Here is a 7,750-nt window from a genome sequence, read left to right as displayed (position 1 = left end):
TTGATAGTTTTGACTGAACCGGTTGTAGCATGTCGCAGCTGTATGATTAGTCCTACGACATATTTGGCAGCCAGTGCTTCCTTGTGATTGATTGGCTTGCTGTTGATTGTTGTTGGAGTTCCTTCCACGACCAGCATTATTGTAGTATTGCCAATTACCACGACCTCGGCCATACTGGTTACGGCCACGCCCATTGTTGGAGTAGTGGCTGGTCGTGTTCTTAGCTGCAATATTTGCCTCTACTGTGGGAAAATCAAGGGGAGATGTCCGTTGCTCTTTTAAAATTTCCTGGCTGAGAAGCATGCCAGTGAAGTCATCCAGGGCTAGTGGTTCTAGCCGAGTGGTTATGGATGTGGCAAAGGACTCATATTTCTGGCCGAGTCCTTGAAGAATATTAAGAATTATGTCTGATTCAGACACTGGATGGGCGGCAACGGTAAGGTTATCGACCAAGCTCTTGATGCGTTGCAGGTATTCCGCCATAGACAATGTGCCTTTCTTCAACTGCAATAGTTGATATTTCAGCTGCATTATTCTCGCTTGAGAATAAGAAGCATATGTTTTCTCAAGGGTACTCCATGCTGCATGTGATGTAGTGAGACCAACAATTTGGGCCAGGGTTGTCTCGGTCATGGAGGATATGATCTAGCTCAGGATTATTTGATCCTATTTTCTCCATGCAAAGTAAGCCGGATTGGGTGGGCGAAGATCACTGGAGGTAGACTCTGGAGATGGAGATAGTGTTTGAGGTGGTGCGGGTGCGCTGCCGTCGACATACCCGTAAAGATCATGGGCATGCAAGAGAGGTAGGAATTGGGACTTCCACAACAAATAGTTGGAATGGTCTAGTTTGACCGGGAGCAGGGAGACGATGTTGGTGGGAGAGATGAGTGCAGTCTAGGTGGTGACGGCTGGAGTGGTGGTGGAGGAGCTGTTTGAACCGGCCATGGCTCTTCTTTGATGTTAGTCGAAGGCGATGATACCAAGTAAGAGTTACGTTTGAGTTTAAATTCTCCCTTATTGTTTTCTTGTGACAAAGAGAGGTATATATATTTGAATTTTAAGTGTATACCACAGATCACTTAGTTACAAAAGATAAGGTATCTCTTCCTATCTTGTAGGAGTTAGAGGTTCCTTGAGAGATGGATTATCCCTAACCGTCCTTGACTCTAGCAACAGTGAATTCAAAACTTGAATATTTGAATTTGAATTTGAATTTGAGTTTGATTATCCTTTACAACACCCTTTAAATATAGTGAGAACCTATAAAGTAATTTGTTCCATTCTACAAGAAAACTAGTAGCATGGACAATGAAAGTAAAATATATTGATAGTCCATCTATTTGGGAGCATTCTTCATTGTTGAAAGAACAAGAACAATAATCAGCTCTTCTTTAATTAAAACATGATAAAACGATCAAATAAAAGTAAGAAAGAAAAAAAAAACTATCATTTTCATTTATTCATGCCCATTCCGTTCTTGACTGCATCCGTGGCTCCTTCTGCCTTGGCTTTCATTTGCTGACCAGTCTGTAAACAAATTTAGCTGCAAGTCACTAACATGGAGAATTAAAATAAAATATATTGACAGCAAATCCTAGCCATTCAATTAGTGGGTCCTACTTAGATCCGGTCCTTGTAAGAGGGTTGGATCGAGATTATTGAGTTTCATGTGACGTTTGGGTGTTGGGAAAATAAGAATTGGGTGGGTAGGGAGTAGCGAGGGAAAAAGGATTGAACCTCTTGACATGATTGCTTGGCAGAATTGACAGCGTTGGCTGCCTTATCCATCATCTGATCCTTGTTCATCTGCACGCACCAAGAAAGAATCCTCTCATCAACCATGCATGCATTTGTGCAACACATAACCTCACCCCATGTATGCATACATGCATATTCATCATGCATGCATGGGGGTTACAATTCATGTATCATGAACGCAATGTAAAACATTAAAATACAATTGGTTGATTACCTGAGCATGGGCCTTGGTCTCCCCGGCTTGGTAGCTGAGGTTCGTAGATTGAGAATTGTCAGCCATCTTTCTTTGATTGATTTCTCCACACACTTTACTTTACGAAAGCAGCAACTGAGAGAGTTTGAGATTCAAAATTTATATGACCTTTTACTTTGATGATGCAAAACCAATAGAAGGGGGAGGAAAATTTATAGTATCCCAGACTTATCCTGTTATTGACACGTATCCGACTGTGTTCCTACTCCAATGGTGTAAAAGGTCAAAGCTTAACCACTGCTTCTGGGACGTGGATACTACAGTCCTACCCGGACCACAGAACAATAGTTTTCTGTTATGGTTCTCTTTCTCTCTCTCTCTGTGTTTGTGTGACTATCTTTTGGCTTCTGTCCCTAATCAGCCCAGCTGTTATGAATGTAGAATTAAGAGATTAAAACTAGAATAGTTAGGTGGTATTATGTTAAGGAAGATGGGTAAATGGGTAAATTTGTAAGTAAATTGGGTAGTTAGAGGATGATGGATAAATAGGGACGAATAGTCCATGTAAGAGATATGGAAGATTAATGAAAAACTCTCTTCTTCGTCTGTCTCTAGGAGGTAATTGCGCCTCAAAGCAGTCTTTCCCTATTTTCCCTTTCCTGTTCATGATCTTATGCAAGATCATAACAATTGGTGCTTTCATTGATCCTCTCTTTCTCATTGCCTTTGCTTTCATCCTTCTCATACTTAAACTCCACAGTGCTTCCAATGGGTCTATTCTCTTAGTACAACAGGCTGGTTCTCCTTTTTCAGTCACTGGAACGTCAAGATCCGAATCATGCGTTCCTTCCATGTCTTGAAGATGCAATCTGCAAAGAGCAAGAAAGGATTTACAGTGTTGATCTTGCGGCAGTTGAAGATTTTGGTTCAATGGCTGATCTTGAACCTTACTTGGCTCTATCTGGAGCATCCGTGGCAGATATCTCTTCCACTGGCATGGTTGTGTTGTCATCCACCCCTGTAGTTGTCGTTGCTTCTGCAGAAATTTCAGTCACCACTGCCGTTGGTGTTCAGCCAGTCAAGACTAAGAATGGCGCAAACCACCTAAAGGATGAGGAGGCTGTACCAGAGAAGACTGCAGCCAATGATCGCATAACCACTGTGGAAGTTTCGTTGCAGGCTTCGTTGGTTGCGAAAAGTGATGGAGTTTTCAAACTCGATCTTGCCGATCCAGGGGCAATGGCCCAAACCCATTGCAAGAAACCCATTTCCGGTGCATATTGGAATGATACTGGTGCTGCGACACCATTCTTGCACCAAGATTTCACAGATTTCTTGGCTTTTCTGTCCATTCCACCATGGCCACCGTCGATCGCTCTAGGATTCGCTTGCAGCGCCGTCTCACAAAAGCTTCTACCCTCAACATTCAATCTTGGCACCCTCCTCCACCATACGTGTGCGACAGGGAGAGCAGGGGACTGGACCCCTCGACCACCACCAGAGGCCCCACCTTCAACGGGAGTGCGAGAGGACAGTCACGGCCGTCCAAGCTCCAAATTCCTATTTGAACTCCAATTCAAATCAACGGCTGTGGAATACATAAGTGCGACTCCAAACAAACCAAGACTATGCCACCGCTGTGATATCCAACCACCACGATGCATCGGACCTCAACATCTGTAGAAACCATTGCTACAGAAGAGAACCAGAAACGATGACCAAGGAAAAAAAAAATCCCAATTCCATCTTAGTGAATACCCAATCCGACCTGTTCTCTGTTCCGGTTTACAGAACCGAGAATTGCGACGATAAAAAAATAAAAAAATAAAAATCTCAAGTTTGGTTCCATCCTTGCTTCTTGTTCTTACGATGGAAGAGTGATTTTAGTTCTTCTCCGGCGACGATCTTGACCCAATTGAACTTTCATCCACTGAATCAGCAGTTGCGACAAGCTCTTGATTTTGTTAAAGCTGTAGCTGGGTATGGACATTGTGTGGATGAGATCAACGATTACATCGTCTCTGTTCTTTCTGTTGGTCACGTGCAACCGTATGCTCTCCCTGTGCCCGTCAATTGCTCCATTTTGGCTGTAAAATTGGGAAATTTGGGGCAAACCCATCTTCTTAGAGAGCAATTGAGGAATGAGGGTTGCGTTGGGAGCCATTATAGAAGAAGAAAGAGACTCTTATCAATTTGGTCAATATGGTGGGTATCCAAAATGAGTGGACTCCAGCCCATGTTTTTTTATTTTAATGATCTCAAGGTACCTGTCAACTCCATTGCGTGGGCTCCTCATGACCTAAGCCTATGCTTGGCTTGTGGTTCATCTGATCGTCTGATGAGAACATCTCAGTATTTGCAGCCGGGTCTGATGGTGGTTGGGACAAATGGATTGACCAAGCTCATTCCAAGGGTGTCGCTTCATATTTGTTTGTGGACTCAATTCTCATTTTTTCTTATATTGCTTTGTGAGGTAGATGGACTTCTCGCATCAATCTTGAAGACAAGGTTGTTTTGAAGGGCCGTGGAATGTTATGAATGTAGAATTAAGAGATTAAAAGTAGACTAGTTAGGTGGTATTATGTTAAGGAAGATGGGAAAATGGGTAAATTTGTTAGCAAATTGGGTAGTTAGAGGATGATGGTTAAATAGGGACGAATAGTCCATGTAAGGGATATGAAAGATTAATGAAAAACTCTCTTCTTTGTCTCTATCTCTAGGAGGTAATTGTGCCTCGAAGCAGTCTTTCCCTATTTTCCCTTTCCTGTTCATGATCTTATGCAAGATCATAACACCAGCCTACTTATAAAGTGGAACCCTAGACAGATAGTCTAAGACAGCATTCCTAGACCATCTCTGGTTGCTGATTAGGTCATTCTTGCCATTGGATGGATTAGGATCGTATAAGAAGGTTATATGTAATATTTTTTATGTATCTCAATTCTATGGGCAGTTAATGTGAGACTTTTCTCTTGGAAATCTAACTTTTTCCTCTTTTGTAGGGCGTAGTGTGCTCATCAAAAATTATGTTAGGTTCTTTACCTGCTTATCTCATGAGTTGCTTTTACTTTTCTAAATCTATTTGCAAGAAAATGGATTCCATTAGTTATAAATTTTTGTGTGGTGGTATTGAGAAAAAAAAAAGAAAAACTCTCTTATTTCTTAGAAGAAAATGTGTGCCCTACCCCTATGGGTGGTTTAGGATTTCGACCTGCTCGTATTCAAAACCATGCTCTTTTTCTTCGTTTGGGGTGGAGGTTATTGACTGAAAGACATTCTCTTTGGGCTAGGGTCTTGGAAGCTAGATATTTTCCCTGCACCTATCTCTTTGACCCTAGTATGAGATTGAAAAATGGATCGTGGTCTCGGAATAGTATTGCCAAAATCATTGCTCCCCTTCAGTCCTTTTGCTTTAGAAAAATTAGGAATGGTTGTGATACCTATTTCTGGACCGATCCCTGGATCCCATCCATTCCAACCTTCACCATCAAACAGAGTGAGTCCCAAAGAGCTTTTCCTGAAAAGTTCAGCTTATTTCTTTCTAATGACCAATGGAATGAGGAGTTAATTAGGAATGCTATCCCTTCTTACCTACCCAATATCCTCAACATTCCATGCTTTGACTCTAGTGACTCTTGGTGGCGCACTCTTGGTAAAGATGGCCATTTCAGCACAAAAAAAGTGGCAAATGTTCTTTCTTATACCTTGATTGATGATTTTTCTTGTGTCACTTCGTGGAATTTTTTTTGGAAACTCAATCTTCATCCTAAGTTTAAAATTTTTTTCTAGCGTGTATTAAATGCAGGGATTCCGATTAAGGATACTGTTTCAAAATGGACTCAGGTCGACCCCATTTGTGCTTTCTGTGGAACTTGTAATGAGACCCTCTGGCATATCTTCCTCTCTTGTGACTGAGTTAAACATATCTGGGCAGCTGGTCCTTTGGGTTTGAGGAAAGAATTCATATCATTCCCATCTCTAAGACGACATTTCGGCATTTCTACCCTCCTAAGCCGCAACCTTGATAAGCCCTCTCTCATTTGGTTTTTCACTGTTTTTATCATTACTTGCTATTTTATTTGGGATATTAGAAACAATTCTGTCTTTAGTTCTGTTCAGCCTAATCTTCTCGTTGTTGTGCGGAGGATAGAACAATGGATGATGGACCTTAATATTAGTCCCCCTTTCTCTAATTTGGATGCAATTTTATCTACTGATGTGGCTATGTCTAATCTTTCTAGGCTTGATTTACCTATTCTAGACTTTCTTGTTTTGTTATGTGCAAGGTTTGATTCTAGAGACAAGATATTCTGGATGGGCATTTGGCATTTTGCTAGATGGCAAATTCATTTTGTTGACTGCAGGACAGATTAAAAACAATCATGAATTGGAACCAGAGGTGAGTGGGATCCTCAATGGTTCAGACTATGCTGCCTTGAGAAGTTTGAAGCTGAAAGACATTTGGTGCTCCAACACAACGCTACCTGGACTTCTTCCAACTCCATCCCATTCTCCTTGGCCTTTTGAAGTCTTAAAATATTTCTTGCAGATTTTGGATCGAGCCAAAGATGTCTCTTTCAAACATTTTGCACAAAAGCAAGCTACTTTAATGATCTATATCATACTAGAAATAAAAAGAAAGAAAGAGATAGATATCTAACACGAAATAAAAGAAATAAAGAAAAATATACCAAATACATAATATATAATGTCCCATGGCTCAGGTGGAGACGAACAATCGGCTTGCCTCTCTCTTGTCGGACAGAGTAACGATTATGTCAAATGGATTTGGATTATTCGGATTTCGGGCAGAGTAACGACTGTAAAAGGGAATTTTGCTACTCAGACTTTAGGCAGAGTAATAGTTGCAAATGGGGTTTTCATTACTTAGACTTCAGGCAGAGTATCAACTAAAAATGAGATTTTTCGCTACTCAAACTTCGGGCAGAGTAACGGCTGAAAACGGGTTTTTTGTTACTTAGACTTTAGGCAGAATAACAGCTGAAAATGGGCTTAAATCTGGTCAAGAATGGTGAAAAAGTGGGGTTTCAAGTGACTTGCATTACGGACAAGGAAACAGGAGTGTGGGCTTCGAATCAATATGAATAGGGGTTTCGAAGAAGGCCCAGAAAGGGATTTTTGACACCAAAAACCAAAAAAACATGGTAGAGAACACGCTTCCTCAAGGTTGGGGTCTCCTCTCTTCTCCCCTTCAAATGGGGGGACACCCTTATTTAGAGGGGTCCCCTGGTCAACCATGGCGCCGTGGTATAAAAACCTCACGACACCGCGACTGTGTCAAAATTCTGACGTCCACGATGTGGTCCCCTCTATTTGCGACACTACGAGGGAAAATTGTGGCATTGCGGTTAGAGTGTCATAGTGTCGCAGTCAGGAGACTGCAGTGCCATGGACAACCCCCTCCACCTTGGCCCAAACTTTGGCATTTTTGTAAAGGTTTTTCACCCTTTATAGTTCATAAAAAAAGCCATGGTCAGGGAAGGTGAACATTATCTCCTTCAACATTTGGAAAAAAGAGTTTTTGAATCATTTTTAGGGACATGAGGATGATATGGCTTGGGTGCAATTAAGTGCAAGAACCCTCTTTGAGAGAGATGCTGATGTTTATCTATGTCCTATTGTCATCATCACAGGAGGATGGCAAAATTCAGCGTCTACACTTTGTCCCGTAGAGATTTTTTGCTCCAGGTCAGCAAAGAATATATTGATAAAAAAAAAACCAACTATTTAACGTCTAGGCATACCCAGACGATTACCAAAAACAAAGAAAGGGCC

At 41.5% G+C, this 7,750-nt stretch overlaps 1 long non-coding RNA gene across 1 annotated transcript in view; it reads right to left on the bottom strand.

Annotated features, from left to right (window-relative positions):
- Window positions 1-1,478: 1,478 nt before the first annotated feature.
- LOC122663707 overlaps window positions 1,479-7,750 on the bottom strand; it is a 43,524-nt gene continuing 37,252 nt past the window's right edge. The window contains exon 3 of the long non-coding RNA XR_006333210.1: window positions 1,479-1,530. This is a non-coding gene — a long non-coding RNA (uncharacterized LOC122663707). The remainder of the gene's footprint in view (window positions 1,531-7,750) is intronic.

This window comes from Telopea speciosissima, chromosome 6 (assembly GCF_018873765.1).
Source record: "Telopea speciosissima isolate NSW1024214 ecotype Mountain lineage chromosome 6, Tspe_v1, whole genome shotgun sequence".
NCBI classification, from domain to species: domain Eukaryota; kingdom Viridiplantae; phylum Streptophyta; class Magnoliopsida; order Proteales; family Proteaceae; genus Telopea; species Telopea speciosissima.
Note: the sequence above shows the minus strand (reverse complement) of the source record. Positions and strands in the feature narration are given on the sequence as shown.